At 35.9% G+C, this 26,635-nt stretch overlaps 1 long non-coding RNA gene across 2 annotated transcripts; it reads right to left on the reverse strand.

Annotated features, from left to right (window-relative positions):
• Positions 1 to 1,206: 1,206 nt before the first annotated feature.
• LOC113925324 lies at positions 1,207 to 23,387 on the reverse strand. 2 transcript variants are annotated; one of them, XR_003520979.2, is made up of 5 exons: positions 23,340 to 23,387; positions 19,149 to 19,252; positions 17,075 to 17,350; positions 1,529 to 1,642; positions 1,207 to 1,428 (listed from the first exon to the last, which is right to left on the reverse strand). It is a non-coding gene; the product is annotated as an uncharacterized LOC113925324 (long non-coding RNA). The 2 variants fall into 2 exon arrangements; XR_003520980.2 differs by lacking the exon at positions 1,529 to 1,642.
• Between the last annotated feature and the right edge of the window lie 3,248 nt (positions 23,388 to 26,635).

Here is a 26,635-nt window from a genome sequence, read left to right on the forward strand (position 1 = left end):
AAATATTTTCATTAGGTGGTTTACTCAGCAACCCTGTTTCTCAGTAGTTTGGGGCTTGGTTTTTCTTTCCTGTAGCACTCCTTAGTAAAGCGGTCCTTTCTGTGGAAATAATGCTTCCTCAGCTCCAACACCACAGCAATGAATCCTGCAGTGCTTCAGATCTCTCTGTTCATTGATGAATGAGGATCACAGAGGGTACAGGGGATATACAGCTTATCAGAAGAGAGAAAAGTTGAATGTCTTTCTACCACCTCAGCCTATTCCGGGAAAACACTGAAGACAAGGTGAACCCCAAGAGTGCATGCTGTGTGCAAACAGAAAGTGCAGCATCAAAGGCAAACTGTATAGAACTAGAAGCTAAGAAATAATGAATGTTCTAACAGTAGTACCACATATACATGTTGGAAAACATGCTATTCGTTGTTCTATTATTGTCCTATCTAAAGCAAGCTCCATATATTATCACTGTTTATGAATATGACTCTCATGTTACAGTCTTTGTTATGGATGAATGTGTCCCCCTCAAAATTCATATGTTGAAGCCTTACCCTAAAGTGTGGTGGGGACTTTGGAAGGTAATTAGGATTGCATGAGGTCATGAAAGTAAAGCCCTCATGAATGGGATTAGTGTCCTTATTAAGAGTCAGGGAAAGACCTTGAATCCCCTCTCTGCTCTGTCATGTGAGGATCCAAGGAAAAGTTGGCAGTCTGAAACCCAGAAGAGAGCCCTTACTAGAACTTAACCATGTTGTCACTGTTGATCTCTGACTTCCAAACTTCAGAAATGTGAGAAATATATTTCTGTTTTTTAAGACACCCAATCTGTGTTATTTTGTTATAACAGCCTGAACTAGGACATGCACTATCCCCAATGGCTGAGAGAGCACCCAGGGTAGTGTTCCCTCCTTAACTTGCCCTCACTCACAGCCCAGAGTTGAGTTCCAGACCTCCTTGGAGAAGACATGGCCATGACTCATGGAAAGACACAAAAGTTGTGCTGGTGCTGTGATGGAAGAACTTCCTGGAAATCCTCTCTCTGGAACTTCCTTGCTGGGAACCTATCTTCTGGGGTGCCTGGTAAAGCTATGCAAATGGAAGGGCTGATGCTAGCAGGCTGGGTGCGGGGACCCCGAGGGGTTTGACAGGACAAGTCAAGAGGGACCCTGGCTGGACATAAGATAGATATCAAACGTGAATCAGCAGGAAGCGAAAGCAGAGTTTATTGATGGTATGAAAACAGTGCAGGTACAGAGTGTCTGGAGACTTGGAAAGGAAAAGAGAGAGCCTTATTTTTGCTTGGAGTCTGGGGGTTCTTATTGAGGATTGTGGTCTGGTATACGTGTCCTCTCAGGCATCCAGGAACCAGTTAGAACAAAGATGAGGTCCCAGGTGTTATTCCTTAGAGCCAGGGTCTTGGCATCAAGATGTCTAGCATAATAAAATAAATTTTAAAAAATTTAAAAAAAAATGATGTCTAGCACTGGTGGCCTGGAATGCACATATGAAGGTTTCATCCGGTCATTCTTACCTGGTTCTTCCTTAGATGTTATCTGTTCTAAAGAAATCATTAACTGCTTGTCTCTTACAAGGAGGACATACACTATTTGCATTATGAGGCATGTGTGAAGAGGGCGTGCAGGTCCTAGCAAGAATAGAAGCAAGAAAAGGAGCAAAAAGCGGATTGTTAGAGAGTCCTTCAGTCTTCCTATCTCAGTGCCACTTCTTAGAATCTGCTGTGAACCATACCAAAAGAATGGCAGGGAAAACTGCTTGTTGCTGAGTGTTGCTGGCTGCCTTAAACTGCAGAGTCAGGAGCTATAGGCTAAGAGGGACACATCAGAACCAGGAAGACAAAGCCCCTTCCTCCTCCAGCATCTCTTCTGGCAAAGCACGCTGCTGCTAAAGCTTAACATTAGTTTAGCGGGCAAAGGAGAAATAGCACAGCTGAGAGGCAAGAAATTGATCCCTGTCATAGTTATTTATCTTATCAATGAGTATGTCTCTTTTACCTCCTCTCCTCTTTCAACTAGATTTGTAACACCAGTTCTTTTTGCTAGCTTTGTTTTCTTTTCTTAACAGTATACAAAGAGTATCAACTATAAGCTCTTGTACCCATATTATCCTCTCCAGTTTCCTCCATTATGGTTAAATGAAGAAAGAAAAGCTTTACCTTTATTACAGTATTTTTCAATCTTGAGCAAAGTTTACCATTGGCAACTATAAGGCTGATCTGAAGGCTTTCTAAATCCTTCATTTTAATAATAATCAATAACATATTTTATAGCACCATATGGCTCTAAAACACATGCTAAGACTGTTAATGATGGGAGAGTTGTAAATAAATTGGATTTATATTTAAAAGGATCATCCTGGCTTCTCTGTGGCTAACAGGCTTTGTATGCTAGCTAGTGAAGCGGAAGGATCACTGCAGTAGTCAAGGTGAGGTATGAGGTTGGCAGGAGCGCAAATGCTGAGAAAGTATCCGATTTAGGATATATTTTAATGATTGGTGCAACAGAATTCTCTAATGGATTGAATATAGAGTGTGAAAGGAAAAGGATTCAAGAATGGTTTCAAAGATTTTAGCTTGATGAGTTCATTTGTCTAAAAATACTTAAGATAAATGATTTATCAATATTACACATACACACACATTCCAAATATGTACTAAAAGGAACAGATCAGTTGCCTTTTTTTTTCCAAAGTCATGTCTTTCTTGAAACCTGATAATTGTTCTAGACAGATAATAGTTACTCTTGGATTTTCAACAGATATGAATGATAAATATTAAAATATTTGTATTCCTTATATACTATAGTTCTTTCCTGTGAATAGATGAATCATATTTAAGGGAAGCACCAGGTACAAAAAGCTCTATTTATACCAAACTCTTTACTTCCTAAGTAAAAAAGAAGATAGGGAAATTAAATAATGGTAGCTGTGGGATAAAAAGCCAACCGCTGGTAGCAAAGAATACAGGGAATGTTCTGGGCTGGAGGAGATATGGTAGAGAACATTGTGACATGTCTCATAAGCATGACTATGGGGGTCTGAGGAAAGATTCATAGGTTGTTAAGAGCATCTGATGAATCAGTGGATAAACACTTCAGTTCCCATTTAGGTTGATTTTTAATTCTGTTAAATACTTATTGGTTAACTATCTGTAATGTGATAAAAATACAAATAAAATATATCATCTTTCGCAATCTTATGAACCTGTAATCAGTAGATGGCAAGAGAAGGTAGAGAGAGCAAGCTTATCAACAGACAATTTTAATATAGTTATCTAAGTGACAAGCTGTATACATTTAACATGCCATATTTGCTTATATTTCTTTATGTTTTATTTATTTTACTTTTCTGTATACCTTCATTATAGCATGATTAATCACTACAAACATGAAAAACAGCCTTAGGATTGCTATGGATAATTGGAGTGCATTTATGTCTGTGCTTTAGTGGTCACCATTTTTCTTTAGAGGCAGGGATAGTGGTAGTCATGGCACTATTTTATAAAGAAAAGATGCTAATCTTGAATAAACAAGGAATCATAAGTACTGATGATTAGGACAGTGGGAGTAAAAGATCAGAATATGGGAATATGTATATGTATAGGACAAAGCCTTTAATTCCTTTCATTCCAATTATACCACTAGAAGGGGATCCTTGAGGGGAGATCATATGTGTTCATATATAAATGAAGATTATTAAGGGGGTATTTGGATTACATTAAACAAAAATAATAAATAAAAGTTATTTCACACTTATTAGGAACAAAGTATATCCGTTATTTTATTTGTTTCCCACAAAACCATTCTTGTTCTTTTGGTAAATATTTGGAGCTCAGAGTTGCCTTTTAGCAGTGCAGGGTTTGGCTTATTTGCCCTGGTTACTGTTTTATCTTCTATACCTACATGGCAGACTCTTAATAAATATCTGTGAATTAATGGGTGAATGAATGAATGAAAAAATTAAATAATAATACTATGAGATATTCGTTACTATCTGCACTTTAAACATAAGGGAAGGAAGGCCCAAGTTTTCACTCAAGTTTACACATATTAAGTGACAAAACTAGCATCCAAAACTAGGACTTGAAGACCCAGACTCCAATATCTTTCATTCTACCCATGACGCTTCACCAACCCTGAAATCACATACATATTACGATATTGTCAAAAGTGACCATATAATTTAGTTAAAAGTAATAATAGCAGCAATAACTTATTGAGTGTCCTTATGTACCAGCTGTGATGCAAATGGCCTTGCATGAATTACCACTAATAATTGAGAAGAATTTTAACTATTGACAAAAGACAAAATGAATCATACGGAACCCTTGTTCATTCAACAAGTGAAGTCACCATAGGCACCCATAAAACACAATGTAAGAAACAAAAAGTGTTTATAAAAAAAAAGAAACATTCTTTAACCTTTTTTTCCCCCAGTATCATTTTTTTTTAAGAGTCCATCTAAATAGCCCATAGTCAAAGTATTTGGATAGTCAGTAATTGACAGAGCAGACTAGAGAAATCAGTTAAATCAGTGGCTTAGTTAGCAGGTAACTCTAATTGATCACCCAGGAGCAAGCACTCAAAGATAAAAGTCAGCCTTGAGAGACGATGAAAAGCAGGAAACAAAACAGAAGGGGAGTGAAACACCAAATCTAATATATAAGATAATGCAGAAATAAGAAACTTCAATAGAAAACAAAATAAAATACAGGGCGCCTGGATGGCTCAGTTGGTTAAATGTCCGACTCTTGATTTTGGTTCAGGTCATGATCTCAGGGTTTTGAGATCAAGGCCCGTGTCAGGCTCCACACTCATCAGGGAGTCTGCTTGAGAGTCTCTCTGTCTCGCTCTCTCCCTCTCCCTCTGCCCCTCCCCGTGCTCCCATGCTCTCTCTCTTTTTCTCTCTCTCTCTAAAGTAAATAAATAAATCTTAAAAAAGAGAAAACAAAATAAGGTATGTTTGTACATAATAGATAGCATACAAGAATTAAAAAGCAGACAATAAATTGGAGACCTATGTCACAAAATTTACAAATATCTGATATTTAAGAAAGAAAAAAGAGATATACAAATTAATAGGTTTAATACAAACTTACTAGATTAAAAAATACATTAATAGCCGATGAACAAAATGGAAATACAGCTACATAATAAAAATATGAAAGAATGTTCAGGATAAATGGTATTCAAAGACATCAATAAGAAAGTAAAAGAAAATTATGTCATCTTAAAAATATTAAAATGAGAAAATATTTAAACAGCAATATTACCCAATGTTATAGTAGTGGTGGTGAGTAGAGGTCTTCATATCCCCAGCTTTGGATAACAAATTGTTATACCCATTCAGAAGTGATGTAGCAATAAGGTATCAAGATTGCTAATGAGATTTCTGCTAAGTTATTCCACAAGTGGGAATTTAGCATATGTAAATAATTAGAGAAATGGATGATCATTTATATTCAGTGATTTAATTTGGAATCCAATTATAATGCCAGATTTTTGTCTGTTTTAAGCTTCCAGAAAAAAAAAAATAATGTAGAAAAAATGAGGAGCTAGGATCACAGAAATTTCTATACCAACACTGAAAGTTACTATATTAGTATCAAAGCTTTCAATCATCTAAATGAAATGATTTCATCCTAGAAGTCCTTATTAAGCTAAATATCAATCAAGTGTAAGATAAAATATTTTGAGGAAAAGCAAACGTTATTTTTTTTTCTCATTTCTCTCTTTTTTTTAAGATTTTATTTATTCATGAGAGACAGAGAGAGAGAGAGAGAGGCAGAGGGAGAAGCAGGCTCCCAAGGAGCAAGGAGCCCGATGCGGGACTTGATCCCAGGACCCTGGGATCATGACCTGAGCCGAAGGCAGACACTTAACCATCTGAGCTATCCAGGCGCCCTCACTCTTTTTTTTTTTTTATGTTATGTTAATCGCCATACATTACATCATTAGTTTTTGGTGTAGTGTTCCATTTATCATTGTTTGCGTATAACACCCAGTGTTCCACGCCGAATGTGCCCTCCTTAATACCCATCACCAGGCTAACCCATCCTCCCAGCCTTTAGAACCTCAGTTTGTTTTTCAAAAGTCCATAGTCTCTCATGGTTCGTCTCCCCCTCTGATTCACTCCCACTTCATTCTTCGCCTCCTGCTATCTTCTTCTTCTTCTTCTTTTATTTTTAACATATAATATATTATTTGTTTCAGAGGTACAGGTCTGTGATTCAACAGTCTTACACAATTCACAGTGCATACCCTCCCCAATGTCTATCACCCAGGCACCCCATCCCTCCCACCCCCCACCCCTCCAGCAACCCTCAGTTTGTTTCCTGAGATTAAGAATATCTCATATCAGTGAGGTCATATGATACGTGTCTTTCTCTGATTGACTTATTTCGCTCAGCATAATACCCTCCAGTTCCATCCACGTCATTGCAAATGATTTCATTCCTTTTGATGGCTGCATAATATTCCAGTGTGTGTGTGTGTGTGTGTGTGTGTGTGTGTGTGTGTGTGTGTGTGTGTATAAACCACATCTTCTTTATCCATTTATCTATCGATGGACATCTTGGCTCTTTCCATAGTTTGGCTATTGTAGGCATTGCTGCTATAAACATCGGGGTGCATGTACCCCTTCGTATCCCTACATTTGTATCTTTGGTGTAAATACCCAGTAGTGCAATTGCTGGATCATATGGTAGCTCTATTTTCAACTTTTTGAGGAACCTCTAAACAGTTTTCCAGAGTGGCTGTAGCAGCTTACATTTCCACCAACAGTGTAGGAGGGTTCGGCTTTCTCCGCATCCCCGCCAACATCTGTCGTTTCCTTACTTGTTAATTTTACCCATTCTGACTGGTGTGAGGTAATATCTCATTGAGGTTTTGATTTGGATTTCCCTGATGCCGAGCGATGTTGAGCACTTTTTCATGTGTCTGTTGACCATTTGGATATCTTCTTTGGAAAAATGTCTGTTCATGTCTTTTGCCCATTTCTTGATTGGATCATTTGTTCTTTGGATGTTGAGTTTCATAAGTTCTTTATAGATTTTGGATACTAGCCTTTATCTGATATCTCACTTGCAAATATCTTCTCCCATTCTGTCGGTCATCTTTTGGTTTTGTTGACTGTTTCTTTCATTGTGCAAAAGCTATATATCTTGATGAAGTCCCAATAGTTCATTTTTGCCCTTGCTTCCCTTGCCTTTGGCAATGTGTCTAGGAAGAAGTTCCTGCGGCTGAGGTTGAAGAGGTTGATGCCTGTGTTCTCCTTTAGGATTTTGATGGACGCCTGTCTCACATTTAGGTCTTTCACCATTTTGAGTCTATTTTTGTGTGTGGTGTAGGGAAATGGTCCAGTTTCTTTCATCTGCATGTGGCTGTCCAATTTTCCCAACACCATTTGTGGAAGAGACTGTCTTTTTCCATTGGACATTCTTTCCTGCTTTGTAAAAGATTAGTTGACCATAGAGTTGAGGGTCCATTTCTGGGCTCTCTATTCTGTCCCATTATCTATGTGTCTGTTTCTGTGCCAGTACCATACTGTCTTGATGATGACAGTTTTGTAATAGAGATTGAAGTCCGGAATTGTGATGCCGCCAGCTTTGCTTTTCTTTTTCAATATTCCTCTGGGTATTCGAGGTCTTTTCTGGTTCCATACAAATTTTAGGATTATTTGTTCCATTTCTTTGAAAAAGGTTGATGGTATTTTGATAGGGATTGCATTAAATGAGTAGATTGCTCTAGGTAGCATTGACATCTTCACAATAATTGTTCTTCCAATCCATGAACATGGAACGTTTTTCCATTTCTTTGTGTCTTCCTCAATTTCTTTCATGAGTATTTTATAGTTTTCTGAGTACAGATTCTTTGCCTCTTTGGTTAGATTTATTCCTAGGTATCTTATGGTTTTGGGTGCAATTGTAAATGGGATCGACTTCTTAATTTCTCTTTCTTCTGTCTTGTTGTTGGTGTATAGGAATGCCACTGATTTCTGTGCATTGATTTTATAACCTGCCACTCTACTGAATTCCTGCATGAGTTCTGGTAGTTTTGGGGTGGAGTCTTTTGGGGTTTCCACATAAAGTTTCATATCATCTGCAAAGAATGAGAGATTGACTTTTTCTTTGCTGATCTGGATGCCTTTTATTTCTTTTTGTTGTCTGATTGCTGTGCCTAGGACTTCTAATAATATGTTGAATAGCAGTGGTGATAGTGGACATCCCTGCCATGTTCTGAACCTTAGGGGGAAAGCTTTCGGTTTTCCCCATTGAGAATGATATTCGCTGTAGGTTTTTCATCGATGGCTTTTATGATATTGAGGTATGTACCCTCTATCCCTATACTCTGAAGAGTTTTGATCAAGAAAGGATACTGTACTTTGTCAAATGCTTTTTCTGCATCTATTGAGAGGATCATATGGGTCTTGTTCTTTCTTTTATTAATGTATTGTAACACGTTGTTTGATTTGTGGATGTTGAACCAACCTTGCAGCCCAGGGATAAATCCCACTTGGTCGTGTAGAATAATCTTTTTAATGTACTGTTGGATCCTATTGGCTAGTATTTTGGTGAGAATTTTTGCATCCATGTTCATCAAGGATATTGGTCTGTAATTCTCCTTTTTGATGGGGTCTTTGTTTGGTTTGGAGATAAGGTAATGCTGGCCTCATAAAATGAGTTTGGAAGTTTTCCTTCCATTTCGATTTTTTGGAACAGTTTCAGGGGAATAGGTATTAATTCTTCTTTGAAAGTTTGGTAGAATTCCCCTAGGAAGCCATCTGGCCCTGGGCTTTTGTTTGTTGGGAGATTTTTGATTATCACTTCCATTTCCTTAGTGGTTATAAGTCTGTCCAGGTTTTCTGTTTCTTCCTGGTTCAGTTTTGGTAGTTGGTACATCTCTAGAAATACATCCATTCCTTCCAGATTATCTAATATGCTGGCATATAGTTGCTTACAATATGTTCTTATAATTGTTTGTATTTTTTGGTGTTAGTTTTTATCTCTCCTCTTTCATTCATGATTTTATTTATTTGGGTCATTTCTCTTTTCTTTTTGATAAGTCTGGCCAGGGGTTTATCAATCTTGTTAATTCTTTCAAAGAACCAGCTCCTAGTTTCGTTGATGTGTTTTACCATTCTTTTTGTTTCTATTTCATTGATTTCTGCTCTGATCTTTATTATTCCTCTTCTCCTTCTGGGTTTAGGCTTTGTTTGCTATTCTTTCTCCAGCTCCTTTAGGTGTAGGGTTAGGTTGTGTATTTGAGACCTTTCTTGTTTCTTGAGAAAGGCTTGTATTGCTATATACTTTCCTCTTAGAACCACCTTGGCTGTATCCCAAATATTTTGAACAGTTGTGTTTTCATTTTCATTTGTTTCCATGAATTTTTTTAATTCTTCTTTAATTTCCTGGTTGAGCCATTCATTCTTTAGTAGGATGCTCTTTAGCCTCCATGTATTTGAGTTCTTTCTGACTGTCCTCTTGTGATTGAGTTCTATTTTCAAGGCACTGTGGTCTGAAAATATGCAGGGAATGATCCCAATCTTTTGGTACTAGTTGAGAGCTGATTTGTGACCTAGGATGTGATCTATTCTGGAGAATGTTCCATGGGCACTAGAGAAGAATGTGTTTTCTGTTGCTTTGGGATGGAATGTTCTGAATATATCTGTGAAGTCCATTTGGTCCAGTGTGTCATTTAAAGTCTTTATTTCCTTTTGGATCTTTTGCTTAAATGATCTGTCCATTTCAGTGAGGGTGGAGTTAAAGTCCCCAACTATTATTGTATTGTTGTCAGTGTGTTTCTTTGCTTTTGTTATTAATTGGCTTATATAATTGGCTGCTCCCTTGTTAGGGGCATAGATATTTACAATTGTTAGATCTTCTTGTTGGATACACTCTTTAAGTAGGATATAGTGTCCTTCCTCATCTCTTAGGCTTTGGTTTGAAATCTAATTTGTCTGATATAAGGATTGCCACCCCAGCTTTCTTCTGGTGTCCATTAGCATGATAAATGGTTTTCCACCCCCCTCACTTTCAGTGTGGGGGTGTCTTTGAGTCCAAAATGAGTCTCTTGCAGACAGCATATTGATGGGTCTTTTTTTTTTTTTCTCCACTCCGATAGCCTGTGTCTTTTGATTTGGGCATTTAGCCCATTTACATTCAGGGTAACTATTGAAAGATATGAATTTAGTGCCATTGTATTGCCTGTAAGGTGACTGTTACTGTATATTGTCTGTGTTCCTTTTTGGTCTATGTTACTTTTGAGGCTTCTCTTTGCTTAGAAGATCCCTTTCAATATTTCATGTAGGACTGGTTTTGTCTTTGCAAATTCCTTAATTTTTGTTTGTCATGGAAACTTTTTATCTCTCCTTCTTTTCTCAATGACAGCCTCGCTGGATATAATATTCTTGGCTGCATATTTTTCTCATTTAGTGCTCTGAAGATATCATGTCAGTCCTTTCTGGCTTGCCAGTTCTGTGTGGATAGGTCTGTGGCCAATCTAATGTTTCTACCATTGTAGGTTACAGATCTCTTGTCCCGAGCTGCTTTCAGGATTTTCTCTTTGTCTCTGAGACTCCTAAGTTTTACTCTTAGATATCGGGGTGTTGACCTATTTTTATTGATTTTGAGGGAGGTTCTCTGTGCCTCCGGGATTTTGATGCCTGTTTCCTTCCCCAGATTAGGGAAGTTCTCTGCTATGATTTGCTCCAATATACCTTCTGTCCCTCTCTCTCTTCTTCTTCTGGGATCCCAATTATTCTAATGTTTTGTCTTATGGTATCACCTATTCTCGAACTCTGCCCTCATGATCCGGTACTTGTTTATCTCTCTTCTTCTCAACTTCTTTATTTTCCATCATTTGGTCTTCTCTATCACTAATTCTCTCTTCTTCCTCATTTATCCTAGCAGTTAGAGCCTCCATTTTTGATTGTACCTCATTAATAGCCTTTTTGATTTCGACTTGGCTAGATTTTAGTTCTTTTATTTCTCCAGAAAGGTTTTCTCTAATAACTTCCATGCATTTTTCAAGCCCAGCTAGTATCTTTAAAGTCATCATTCTGAACTCTAGTTCCGACATCTTACTAATGTCTGTATTGATTAGGTCCCTGGCAGTCGGGACTGCCTCTTTTTCTTTTTGTTGAGGTGATTTTTTCTGTCTTGTCATTTTGTCCAGAGGAGAATAGATGAATGAGAGAACAAAATGATAACAGGGTAACAATGTCCCCAGAAAATATACACTAAACAAATCCCAAAAAGACCTGAAATGGGGGGAAAGGCAAGGGAAACAACGAAAAGAGAAAAAAAAAATTGAAAAGAAAAAGATAAAGATAAAAACAAAAACAAAGCAAAACAAAACAAAAACATAATATGATCAAATATGATCAGGCTGGTGCTTAGATCAGTGCTACACACTAGATTTTGGATGTATTTTGTTCTGTTAGAAGAACGTGCCTCCCAAAATTTTAAAGAAAGAAAAACTAATATACATACAAAAATAAGGGTTAATACAATGAAGGGATAGAATATGCCTGTAAAGATGAAAATTATTAAAGATTTTATAAAAGGAATTTGTAAGATAATAAGTTGGTTGAAAAAGTAAAGCAGAGGATTAAAAAAAAGGGAGAGAATGTGAGGTAGGAGACTGGAACAAAGCGATTTAGGGTATATTTTGATCTGTTAGAAGAAACTGTATCCCACCATTTTAAATACAGAACTATATATATATATATATATATATATATATATATATATACCAAAAATAAGTTTAACTACTGTGAAGGGATAAAATATGACTCTAAAAATGAAAAATAAAAGAGATTTTTTTTAAAAAGGGGGTGATAAGTTGTTGGTTGAAAAAGGGAAAAGGAAAAATTAAAAAAAAAAATTGACTTTGAAAGACTAAGGAATCATGGGAAAAAAGCCATGAATTCTATGTGCAGTATTCCCCTAGCGCTGGAGTTGTGCCATTCTCATTGATCGGTAAACTTGGTCTTGGCTGCCTGTTCTTGCTGATCTTCTGGGGCAAGGGCCTGTTGCCATGGTTCCCAAATGTCTTTGCCGGAGGCAGAATTGCGCCCTCCCTTGCCGGTCCGGGCTAAGTAATCTGCTTGGGTTTGCTCTTGGGAGCTTTTGTTCCCTGCAAGCTTTCCGTACAGCTTTGGAGGATGAGAGTGAAAATGGTGGCCTCCCAATCTCCGCCCTGGAGGAGCTGAGAACTCGGGGACCCCAGTCCTCAATGAGCCCCCAGAGGAAAGCAGTCACTCCCGTCTCCCTGGTCTCTGGCCGCGCTCCATGCTCACCCGGCCTGCGACCGAGCATTTCTATCTCTGGCACCCGACCCCATGTGGAGTCTCCAAACCTAGCAGAACCCTGCGGTGCACTCCCTTGCCACTCCTCGAGGGGAAGAAAGGGGAGTCTCCCCGAATCTGCCGCTTGTTGGGTCCCTGCTGGAAGAGAAGTGGCCGACTGTGCTGCAGATCATGGTTTATGGCAACCCCGAGCTGAAAGCCCGCGCCTCGGCTCCGTCTCTGCAGCCGGCTTCCCTGCTCCGATACCCGGGAGCTCTGCCGCACTCAGGCACCCACAGTCTTCCTGTGACCCTGAAGGTCCTGAGACCACACTGTCCCAGCACGGGTTCCACACACCCACTTAGCCACTCGAGCCATGTCCTTCAGTGGAGCCAACCTCCAAAAGTTCCAATTTTGTGCTCTGCTGCTCTATCAGTTGCCAGAAGCAGTGGACGGGGGCCCCTCCCCCACCATCTATCCTCCGGAATATCGCCTTGGATTCACTTCTCTGCACGTCCTACCTTCCACAAAGTGGTCGCTTTTCTGTTCAGAGATTTGCTGCTATTCTTTTCTTCGATCTTTTGAGTTCGTAGGTGTTCAGAATGGTTTGATCCCTATCCAGCTGAATTCCTGGGACCAGATGAAATCCAGGTCTCTTACTCCTGTGCCATCTTGCTCCTTCCCAAAAATGCAAACTTTATTTTTTAAAAGATTTTATTTATTTATTTGAGAGAGAGAAAGCAGAGTGAGAGAGAGCGAGCATGAGCAGGGGTGAGGGGCAGTGGGAGAGGGACAAAGAGACTCCCTGGGAGTCCGATGCTGGGCTTGATCCCAGGACCCTGAGGTCATGACCTGAGCCAAAGGCAAATGCTTAACTGACTGAGCCACCCAGTCACCCCTAAAAAAATTGCTTCTACCTACACTTTTACAAAATAACACTGTTAAGATAGTGGGAGTGAATCAAAAGAAGATGTGTGATACCTAGTGAATTCCCTTAGTTATAGTGAATGGAGTTTTTGAAATGTAGCAGTGCAACATGACTAAAGAGGCTGGCTAGATCTTTATTAAAATTCGTGCCTTCTGGCGCCTGGGTGGCTTGGTCAGTTAAGCAACCAACTCTTGGCTTCAGCTCAGGTCACAATCTCAGGATTGTGAGATCAAGCCCCATGTCAAGCTTCGGGTTCACCAGAGTCTGCTTGACATTCTCTCCCTCTCCCTTGCCCTCCTCCTCTGCTCCTCTCCTTCTTTGTGTGAGCTTTCTCTCTCAAATAAATAAAAACACATATATTTTTCTGGCAAACAGCTAACAGGCAGTTTTGTAGTCCTTTTATAACTAGAATGGAGTCATTTGACTATTTCCGTGTATTGGAACATGGTCTGAAGTGATATAGTACATTTCCTGACCTTGCCCCTGGAAACACTTCACATGTTACAAGCCTTTCTCTCCCTTCCTTCCTTCATCAGCCAGTCTTGTAAACAATCCAGCAAAAGCTTTTGAATTCTTGCTTGAAATCATACTTTGTTGGAGAACCAGCCAGGAGGTCTATTCAACTAGGATTCCATGATTTAGATAATACATGAGTATGATTATTCATCACCCACAGGTGAAATGCATAAAACTTTGGAGGCTAAGTATTAAAAAAAAAAATAGATCTTTTGGTGATAGTGGTGATTTACCAACTAATGGCCCATAAAAGGAGACATGTGTCTCTTACACTCTGACACAGAGGTATGCCGTAGCCTCAGAGGTCTTTTGAAAATGGAATTGTTTGGCAGCTCTTACTTTTTTTGGCCAGTGAAGGGTCTTTGCCTGTTCTCTGACTTCCCCACCTTGCTTTCCCTTCTTAACAGAGAGGGCAGTTTGGGGGTACAAACAGACTGGATGTATCTAAGCTGTCTGGGTTAAGGTACCAGCTCTTAGTGGTAGTTGACTATGGTTATCCAACTGCTTAGTTTCTGGAAGACTCAGAAGATTGTGGATGTTGCTGCCTGTTCTGCTAAAGAAAGTTAACAAGTGTCAAAGTGTGAGAAGTTAAATTTGAGTACAGTTTCTGCCACAAGAAAAATAGTAGGGGTCCAAACCCAGTTGGCTCTTTGTCTAGCCAACCAACAGTGAGCTCCAAGAATCATTTTTGTGAAATCCTTCTTTAGACAATGTAGTGAAAAAAAAAATTGTTAAGCTATTAAGATTTGGGGATAGTTTTTTACTACAGTTACTCTCTGAATGATAGGAAAAATATTTAGATATTTTAAATGAAAAAACAGTATTATATTGTTTAAATTTCTAGTTAAAATCTGAAGAAAAGGCAGAAACATAACTAACAGGTTTGGAAGTGGTTGATTGTGCAGAGTGGTCAAAAGGGAGAAAAGTGGAGCACTGGACTGCTGTGTTTGTATAATAGGCTTTGTAGAATTATTTGGCTTTGAACCTCTTATTCACATTTTGCTTTAATAACAAGCATTGTATTTTAATAGGAATAAAGTATGCTTATCACAGTTTTTTTCTACAAAGTTGAAAGCATGCACACACCTTTTATTCCAATAGCAGAAAGATTACATGTATTTCTGAAAATTCAAATAATGGACTACTACACAGCTAAAAATGTTAATTTTCAGTTAACATAATAAAAAGGGAAAGTTTACAAATTATAAAACAGAGCCATGAATTATTATTGATGTATAATAACATAATAAATTCTATGAAATTATACCAAAATATAACTTTGGGTTTTTCTTGAATTTAGGTTTATAGATTATTTCTGTTTCTGAATATTTTATAATTTTCAAAATTCTGAAATATCATCTGTGTGTGTATGTGAGAGAAAGATTTAGAAATCAAGGGTGATTTAAATTTTCTTTTCAAACCTCATCAGGCCAGTAGTTGAATGAATAGCTATTAGTGACCAAGAAAGGACTACTGAAAGAAATATCATATTTAGATCTCCACTTGTATAACATTTCATATAATTCTTAATATGTAGAAGAATAATTTATCTGATAGAGCAATGAATTGTTAAACCCATTATATTCTACTTAAAGAAAAATGTCATTTACTTCCAGATGTCTTGCATTTCCACAGTGGTTTTATTTGTTTTGTTTAGTTTTTAACTAAAGTAGTTCACCACTCAAAGATATTTTTTTTTTTTTTTGAAGTGGCAATCAGACAATTCTTAGTTTCAATCAAGGACATAATTATTTAGCGTTTTTGCATTTCAATGAGTTATATCAATATCTGGATGGTGTGACATTTTGCAAGAATATAATGTTCTTAAATGCTTTATTCAATCTTCTCAAATTAAATATAATATTCATGTAAGCATCCCATATATTTGGATTATAAAATGTTCTTATCTAAAACACAATTAAAATATCAAATGCGAAAGGAAGTAATTGCATTTAACAATAAGTTTCCAGGCCTTTCAAGAGAAGATGTGTATTAACAATTCGTAGGAAAATAAAAAAAGAAAAAAGCAATAGGATACATTACTCACTGATAACAACAGAATCTGCAATGATAGATCAAAGAGATAAAATTTGACACCAGAAAGAAAGAAAGAAGAAGTCCTATTTATCTGAATACTGATATAATTGCAACACATATCCAGTGCTGGAAATGGTTAGAATAATGAAGTCATGTTTAAACTACACAGGATTTGTGCATTTCAGAATTCCATTTTAGGAACTTGCTTGTTTGATCCTTCTCCTATATAGTATCTACCAGAAGACTGTTGTGACTAATTATCTTAAAGCAAATTAAATTCATCAGGCCTCATAATCCCATTAACAATGATGCTATTAACTGCCACAGTTCTCACCCTTAGTATCTTATTTATCTCCTGTATTAACCTCATTCACATCTCTAATTCAATTCCACATTAATTCCATTTACAAAGCTTTTCATTGTGCCACCTGGAAACTTTCTTTCATTGTTATTAATGTCAAATTTAAAAACCTCAATTTCTTCCTGATTATTGCTTTCACTTTCTGATCTCTTCTGAAATCTAAGTCTCTTCTATGTTTAGTCATTACTCCTCCACCTTGAGTAAAACAAACAAAAAATAAGTTTCATGTCTTAGGCAGTTCATATATAACACCTCCCTCATTTTACTATTATCTACTACTTGACTAATTTCTTACTATCTTACTACTTAAACTGTAATCTTTCTATTCACCTTAAGTCTGTCCATCATCCTAAGTGGTTCTATAAATGTGGATAAACTCAATATTCAGTTGTGTCAGTTCCTTGGCCTCCTTTTAAAATAAATTATATCCACTTCAATTTAACCTTTCCCTCATTCCCTTAGGAAAAACATGGGTCTTGTCTTCACTTGAATCTCTTCAACCTGGAAATATTAATTCGGTCATTCTATTCTCTAATTGCTGCTTCTTTGATTTCCAGGTTTTTGTTTTTTTTTGTTTGTTTGTTTTCCACGTTACTAGGTTTCATCCACTTAAAAAAATCTCATATTATTAAATCTCTTGATAATTTCTTCCTATTATGATCTCTTTTCTTACTGATATTGGCCTATATAGATTCCATGTTTCATAACTGTAACAAGTCTCTGTTCAATATGCTTAGTTTATTTGTCCTGTTGTACTATTATTTTGCCTATTGAGCTATCTAATATATGCCTAAATCTTAGACATATAATCATGTAGACTGGTAAATCTATAAATTCATAATATCCCAAGCCTCCATAGCTCCCCTCTATTTTCAACAATTATGTTTTTTTTCCTATGTCACAAAGAAAAAGATAAATAAAAACATGCTTACCTTACTGTTATTGAAGCTATGTATTAAGCTTCAGGGTTTTTTTTTCCCAACTTTTCTTTGACTATAGCATTTTCTCAATGTTTAATTTTCTAATAACTTTGCCTTTATAGTCCCCATCTTTGTCGAGAATTCACAAAATGTTTCCCTTTATTTTACATCTCTAATACCTCCTTCATTGTTAGTTAGGAATATGTCCTGGATGTTCTTCTCTTCTAATTCAGCACGTTCTCTTCAGCCACTTCCAGGAACTCAATATACATTTTTATGTTCATAATTCTGTAATACATATTACAGCAACAGTGTTATATGCAACTGATTTGTCTACAGACATATGAAACTCAACACGAAACAAACCAACATCCTCCTTCAAAATTTTCTTTACCCTTTAATATTCCTTCTAAGTGAAAGGCCCCATTACTAATGGAATGTCTCAAGCCAAAAAGATAGTCGTCATCTTTGAGCTTTCTATATCTGTCTTAGTTGGCTAAAGCTGCCATAACCAAATATCACAAACGGGTGGCATAAGTAACAGAATTTACCGTCTCGGTTCTAGAGGTTAGAAGTCTGAGATCAAACTGTCAGCGGGGTTGGTTCTGTGAGGAGCTGCGAGTAAGCATCTGTTTCATAGTTCTGACTTCTGGTACTTTACTGACTGTCTTTGTAATTACTTGGCTTATAAAAGCCTTCTTTTTTTAATTTTTATTTTTTTACTATGTTAATCACCATACATTACATCATTAGTTTTGGATGTAGTGTTCCATGATTCATTGTTTGTGCATAACACCCAGTGCTCCACGCAGAACGTGCCCTCTTTAATACCCATCACCAGGCTAACCCATCCCCCCACCCCCCCCCCTCTAGAACCCTCAGTTTGTTTTTCAGAGTCCATCCTCTCTCATGGTTCGTCTCCCCCTCCAGTTTCCGCCCCCTTTATTCTTCCCCTGCTGCTATCTTTTTCTTCTTCTTTTTTTTTTTTTTAACAAAGACTTACTTCTGATCACTGCCTTCCCTGTCACTTGGTGTTCTCCCTGTGTGTGTGTTTGTGTGTCCAGATTTCCTCTTCATAAGTACTCCAGTCATATTTGATTAGAGGCCACCCTAATGATCTCATTTTAACTAATTATATCTGCAACAACCTTATGTTCAGGTAAGGTCACATTCTGACATGCGAGGTTAGAATGTCAACGTATGAACTTTGGCAGGGAAACACAGTTTTACTCATAAGTATCTCCTTCGTTATTTTACGCAACTTATATCCAGAAATTCAACGAGTCTTAAATAGATCTTGAATTCATCCCCTTCATGCCATCCCCAATTGCCCTACCCTAATCCAGAGCACCTCTGCCTAAGTTATTAGAAGAGCACTTTCACTCCTCTCTCTACCCCTACCCTTAGTCTTTACCTACAGGTAGTTAAAGTTACCATTATGAAATGAAAATCTCACTGTTACATTCTCCTATTTAAAATACTTTAATTACTTCCAATTACCTTCACAATGTTTTCAAGAGTGTTTACCATAGTTTTAGAACCTCTCCTCCTCTCCAAGCTATTTAGACAAATTCCATCATCTAAAATCTATGTTTCAAGTGTATGGAACTTGATTCTATTCATTAATACCTTATGCTGTGTTTGGTCTCTCAATCATCAGGCCTGTGTTTCCATCCTGGAACACTTTCCCTCCCATCACTTGTTTACCTAGATAATGCCTACTCATTCTTCAGTTCTCAATTTAGATATCCCTTCTAGAAAGTTTTCTCAAACTCCTCATGTTCTAATTAGATGAAAATTTTAGAAACTGCTGTACACCCTACATTTTCTCTGCCTTAACATGTACCAGATATTATTAGAATTGAGACCTAACAATCTGTCTCTAAGTGCAATGGGGGTAGGAACCGTATATCCTTTTGTTATTATTATTAGTTGTTATTATTATTATTTTATTGAAATATTATGATATACAATGTTATATTATCTTCAGATGTGTAACACAGTAATTCTGTAATTCTGTACATTATGCCGTGTTCACCATGATAGGTGTAGTTATTTTCTGTCATCATAACAAAGTTATTATTACCTTGCTCCTATTTTGGAACTCCAAGTACATATATGTTAACCAGCTTGATATTATCTCCAAAGTCACCAAGTCCTTGTTGATATTTTCAGCATTTTTCTCTCAGTCTATTCATCAATTAAAATTAAAAATCACAGGTACAATTAGAAATGAATATCAGAAAACGACTTCAAAACAAAGAAACAAAGATTAAAAGTTAAATAAAACCTCTGAAAAACCCATGAGTCAAAAGAAACAAACAAACAAACAAACAAACAAAACAAAACTCAAGACTTCTTTGAAAAGAAGTTTGGAATGAATGGACATTAGAGTACTATGTGTTAAAATTTGGGGCATAAAAGGAAACTAAGGCTGCACTTAAAGAAAAGTTCATAGTTATAAACACATTAATTGGTAATTGAAAAAATAAAGTGAATTAACATTCTATGTAAGAAGATAGGAAATGGATAATAGTTCATCCAAAAGAAGGGAAAGCAGAGAGAAGGAATAAATATTAAAAGAAAAATATCCTTAAATGTTGAAAAAATAATACTGATCAAGTTCCTAAAAACAAAACAAAACAAGTCACTGAGATAAAAAGCAATAAACAATCAGATAAAGAAATAGAAAAAAGAATAGCTCAAAGCCCGCAATAAAAACAAACATTTAAGTATACAAAAAATACAAAACAAAATAAACAACAATATAACAACAACAAAAATCAAATAGCCACAATTATGTTGTGTACTTAATTATATTTATTACTGACCAATTCCATGTTAATGCATTTCAATTCCTGGGTAAAAGGGATGGTCTTCTTGGGAAATATAAATTACTAAAATTTAGTTCAAGATAAGATAGAGATATAGACTTATAGCCATAGACAAAATATCAAACTCTATTAAACAAGACTTATGGGAAAAAATAATCTAGTTCAGAGTGCTTTCTGTTTCTTTTCAGACTATCAATGTACACAACACCTATGTTATTTAACATTTTCCATATCAGAGATTATACATTTTTATTTTTCTATTTGATATCACAATGTTTTCAAGAAGGCAAAAGACCCTTCTCACTTTTGAATATAACTTCTCAAGTACTAAAAAAAAGAAAAAAGTTGGCAGATTAAATCCAATATTATATAAAAATAGTTTACTGTTGACCAAGTGTAAATAATGCAGCTAATGATTGCATTATTTATGTATGTATCAATATAATTGATGATATTTTTAGTATTAATATGAAAATCATATGAAGTCAATTTAAGAGTATAAATTTAGGTATATAAATCATAATTTACAGCTTTAATAGTCAAATAGACAAAAAATAACCTTGCTTCATAAATGTTGGAGCTATTTGTTAAATACACAGTCTTTCTGATTAAAGGGGTTAGTGTATAGTACATCTGGTAACATCTCAGATAAATAATGTGCATGTATGTGTGTGTCATGGGTATGCATACACATACAGTATTACACCTTCAATACCATGCATAATGAGAAAATGCTAACAATAATCCTATTTTATCCTATTATATTGCAATACAATAACAGTTTTGCTTTCATTACCATTATTTGATTTTTTTCAAATACTGGTCAAATCAAATTTAAAGTATAATAAAATGATTTCATATTTAACTGTTAATATATTCACCAAAATGAATTAAGGTACTTCTTTCTGAAAACCTTCATCTCTAATAGATTTAATGAATATTTAAAATTCACCAAACCAATATATTGGTTTAGAAATTACATCTTACTTTTGTTCTAGTCTGAATTTTTTGGGGTATAGTAAGATGTCCATTATATTTTTTATTGAAAAATGTGGTTGTTGATTGATAAGTGCATTATGGTCTCAGTGTCTAAATTAACTACATGTTTATTGCATGCAGATTATATATGACTATTAAACCTATATTTACTTTTTTACCTAGTGCTAGTGTGTAGCTTGGGAGTACAACAAAAGTAAGAAATACAGTGTACTCGCTATTACCATCTTGAGGAGTTTTATGAAGCTGAAAATTGCTGATGTGTATTAAGTAACATAGTTCCATAAAAATTTATTTTCATGGAAGTTAATTTTTCCCCTGTGGATTAGGTTGAATAAGCTATATACAAACACAATTATCATTCTTCAGGTTATAAATGTCTGTCTCCTGCAGTAGCCTTAAATTAAATAGTTTGAAAATTGGCATGATTTGATAATGTGGTGGGAAAAAAAATCTCTTTGGGTTGCGGGGTAAACATCTTTAGAACAAATGGACTTGTCATAATGTGATAAAAAGAAGTTTGCAGAATAATAGTGAGGTAGCATTACTGTTTTTGCTTTGGGAAAAGTAATGAAACACTAAGATTCTATCAAAAAGATGCTTTCTTTTCTTTGTTGATGTCACTACTGGAAATAACATGCTTTGAACAATAATTGTTTCAGAGAGCTGGGAAAGTCAGTGTCTGGCAGATGTCAGTAATGTAATTCTTTGATGTAACCCAGATTTTTATAGCTTCCATTTCTACTGAAAGAGTTTCCTCAGTGTGCATATGCTCCTGAAAATATAAATAGTAAAATTATAGATTTCCTTTTCACTCAAGCAAAGAGTTTTAAAACCATACAAAGACAGTAAGTTCCTCTTAAAAAAATGGGATAGTATTGGAAAGCACAATTTAGATCATGTGTATAAAACCTTTCCATATCCTATTTAAAGGCTTTTTACCAAACACTCTAGAATAAACATGCCTTGTTCTTTAATTTTATGAATTAAAGGACTCTAACCTTCAACACTGAGAATATGTAAAACTATTCAGTAGCACTATGCGGGATTGTTTTTAAAAAGGATATTCATACTAAAAGGTTGTAAAAACTTAATTTCTCATAAAAATTTAAATTGTGTAACACCATCGTTTGGAAAGCAACATTTGAAAGTCCTCTTTTACAAGTGTGCCCTCTTTCTCAGATTCAATAGTAATCACTACTACAATTTTGATTTGAACCCTTAAATAATTTTATAACACACACACACACACACACACACACACACACGAGATATTTTCTCAATAGGTATGATGCCCTCTCCATCTTTCAACACTTAGCTTTCTAACCTGTGAGGATAAGGCAAACGGACCACTTCAGTCATTCACTGGCCTGCTACAGGCTGTTGATAACAGGGTGGGAAGAGTGATGTGAGTTATATATTTCACTACGTCCTCCCTGGCAAGTACCAGGGTTGGTATTCTCCCTCTGTGAAAATGCCACCATTCTGTAGGGTTGTCTTTTTTGCATATTGTTCTCTTTCAGTGTTTTGGGGGTAACAGCTCTTAGTAGCCATACTGCCGCCCCCTCCCTTATTCTTTCCCCAAATTTTCCTACATATTTAAAAATAGTCTTTTAATTATGTTATCTTCAATTATCCAATTTTGTTGTTCCATCTGTTCCTTGCAGGAACCCTTACATATCTATCTATCTATCTATCTATCTATCTATCTATCTATCTATCTATCATCTATCTATCTATCATCTATCTAGTGATACAAGTATATATCAGGTATATACAAATATATATATATTCTGTCTTTATCTCTGTCTCAATTTTTTCCCCGTCTTTTTTAATACAGTATTTCTATAACATAAATTAGCTCATATGTGATTAGAAATTATGGAAAATATGATTATAAGCAGAGCATGTGTTTTTTCATATGTGGTTTTTCATGAGCAATGTTTACAGAATAGTAGCAGAAATCATATTATATTCTTCTTTAGGAAAGAAACAACAACAGCAACAACAAAACATCTTGACTGCTACACTAGTAGTGAGGACTATTTGGCCTATTTTAAGAAAATTATAGTCACATGACCACATCCAGAAATCCTTCCTCAGAGATGTTTATATAAAGCTTAAAAAGCTTTGGATTTATGGGAGATTGCACCCAACCTTGCCCATCTTAAGGATGGCCCCACTGTCCAGGGGCTAGCTCCATCTGCCTTGCCCAAGAATCTGCCCTGCTTGAGTTAAAGGACTGCCAGAATTTCCACTGCACTATATTGTTTATTCTCAGTATCTACAGAACCAGTTTTCAGCCATGCTGGATGGATGGTCCAAGTTATCATCTCAATGCCTAGTACTGCCTTTGTTATGAAAGTATTAGTGTCTTGTTGGTACCATAGTCCCCCCTTATCTGTGGTTTCACTTTCCACTAATGAGCTTTGTACCCTTTCCGTTACCCATGGTCCACTGTGGTCCAGAAGCAGAGGATCCTCCTTTGAAGAATCTTCAGAAGGTCAATAGTAGCCTAACACTACATCACAATGCCTGCATCATTCACCTCACTTCATCTCTCACATAAACAATTTACTGTCTCACATTACAAGAAGGGTGAGTACAGTACAATAAGATATTTTGAGAGAGAGAGAGAGAGACCATATTCACCTTTTATTACAGTACATTGTTATAATTGTTCTATTTCTTATTAGTTATTATTGTTAATCTCTTACTGTGCTGAATTTATAAATTAAACTTTATCACAGGTAAGTATGTATAGGAAAAACTATAGTATATATATAGCATTTAGTACTATCTGTAGTTTCAGGCATCCAGTGGAGGTCTTAGAATATATCTCTCATGGATAAGGGGAGACGACTGTACTTTTGCGACAAAACTGCATAGCATTTGAGTTGTACATATTGTTTCACTTAAACTTTGTAATTTTAATGTATGATTTTTAGAACTCAGAATTTTTTAGGAACACACATAATATATGATATTAAAGGTACCACTATATCTATCTATGTCTGTAAACATCTACCTATAAATATGTCTGTGTATCCATCTATTTATCCATCCATCCGTCATCTATCTTTAATGATATCTTCATTTTCTGTCTTTCTCAGGAGGCCTAACTCAACTGATAAAATATTTTCATTACATGTCCCACTTCAATTGCATAGTTTGTTTTGTTTGTTTTGTTTTTAATAATACTGAGTTCTCACATCCAGCTATTACACATTTTTTTTCAAAATGGTATAAAGTAGGAATTTAGATTTTATTATTCTTCACATTGAAAGACAGCTGTCTGAAAACAATGAACAAACCATTATTTTCCACTGATTTAATGCCATCGTTATGGGAAATAATATAATATAGGAATAGTAAATTTTGGTTTTGATATAGGATCTATTTATTTTAAACTATAAACTTATATAGATCTAATATTTCTTATTCTTGTGCTAATTCTGACTAAATACTGATTTTGGTAATTGGTAATGTAACTCTTTTAAAAACAATGTCTTTTCTTTAAATAGTCTCTTCCAAATGTGAGAATACTCTACCAAGTTACATAAAATATAATGTTGTTATCTGACAGAGATCATTGAGTTTGCAGGCCAGTTGGGTAGACTTTAAGCCTGTAAATGTACAAATACAAACACAGGCACATGTATGCACATACACATGCAGGTCTGATAAAATTTTATAGGGTATAATTCAAGTAGGTATTGTGCATTTTATTCTTTGTGACTGTTTTTATTTTAAATTATTATTGTGAGCTAGGATATATTAGTTATTTATTAATTGGATATTGCTGTTGTATAAGATAGAGTTATCATTATGACTTGAAATTATAATAGGCCATCTGCATCAGCTAAGACTTTGTATAGCTGAAAGTAAAGGAAAACTACCTTATAATGGCATTCACAAGTATTATGAAAAAAAAATTAACACACCCAGTGTACCAGAATATTGTTTATGGGAAAAATTCATGGAAACAGGATCAGCAACAGATATGCATGTCATTCTTTATCAGACATCACAATCACACTGTAGAAATACACTACAGCCTAGAAAGGCCAGACCTATTTGGGAGAGAGGTTGGGATCCTTGGGTTATGGGCATTGTATTAGTACAATAGTACTGACAGGTCCCCAACATGATCATGGGTGAAGGTATGGCATTATTATGATAGCATAATCTCGGCTGTGGCTTAGCATTAATCTGTTTGCTAACAGGTTGGACATTCAGCCACAGCAATAGATAATTCAGCCCTGGTAAAATAGCATCTATGCTAATGGCCTCATGTTATATGTACATTCTTACCAAAATTTATATAGACTTATTGTGCAGGTTCTGATGTCTGCAAGAACAGAAGTTTGTTGATTTTTCTATTTGGTTATCGGTGTCTCCTCATTAGTGAGTACTGTCTTATGAATATTGGCATAAGTTACAAAGATATGCACAGTTTGGGTACATTTCCATGTATCCAGTCCATTTCTATTTTGAAACTCTTGATCTTCACACTTATCTTAACCCTTATAGACCTTTGACCAACCATCCAAGTCATTCACCACTATCTAGGAATTTATTTATATTGTTCCTTTGGTATGTAATAGGACCAGATTCTGTTGTACAATGGATTTCTGTTCCATATAATTGTTTGTGGGGTTCATAAGACTCAAATTAAGATTACAGCTCTGGTCACATAATTCCATCATGGTTTATGGTCTAATGCTTGTTTTCCACTATAGTGCAGTAGCATTCCAGAAGCTGTTTTTTGAGTGGTGAAAATTTGCCTTCTGTAGAAGGTATGACATTGTTCCAAAATACTTTAAGTCTAGACTTAATCTCTCCTATTAGTATTCTCCATAGTATGTTCTTATCCACAAAGGAAATCTATAATACCATTAAATACCAGAGTAGGGCTATTTATATTATAGTCAGAATGCTTTGAAGGATCATCAGATAAAATGGCTCACACTAGGGTTGACAGCCTTCCTTTTTTTAAAAGATTTTATTTATTTATTTGACAGAGAGAGACATAGCAAGAGAGGGAACATAAGCAAGGGGAGTGGGAGAGGGAGAAGCAGGCTTCCCGCTAAGCAGAGAGCCCAATGTGGGGCTTGATCCCAGGACCCTGGGATCATGACCTGAGCTGAAGGCAGATGCTTAATGACTGAGCCACCCAGGTGCCCCTAAAGTTGACAGCCTTCTGAGTTGCCTGGTAAATGAGCCAGAGTGGCATTCCCAAGTGTATCTGAGATCTGATTATGCCAACCAAATTCTGTGGCACTTTCCTAAGAGTTAAAAATGCAAGATATAATAAACTGTCTTTTATTTTGGAAAGGATATCCTAGAATGATCATTAACTAGACCATTAACACTTCACCAATCTTTCAGGCTTTAGAGTCTTTTTAGTGTTTACCTTCCGACAAAACAGATTGTATTCTGAGTCATAAAGCAAACAATTCAAATAAATAAAATCATTAGAAGTATGATATCTATGACCATAATGGAATCAAATTAGAAATTAATAAAATAAATACAATAGGAAAATCTCCAAACATGTACAATTTAAGCAACACACTTATAAATAACCCATAGGTCCAAGAAATAGTCTCATAAGAATAAGTATGTAGAAATAAATAAAAATAAAAATACAACATATCAAAATATGTGGGATGCAATAAAAGTAATGGTGAAAGGGAAATTTATAGCATTAAATGTTTACAGTCAATGGGTGCCTGGGTGG

This window comes from Zalophus californianus, chromosome 2 (genome assembly GCF_009762305.2).
Source record: "Zalophus californianus isolate mZalCal1 chromosome 2, mZalCal1.pri.v2, whole genome shotgun sequence".
Classification (NCBI taxonomy): Eukaryota; Metazoa; Chordata; class Mammalia; order Carnivora; family Otariidae; genus Zalophus; species Zalophus californianus.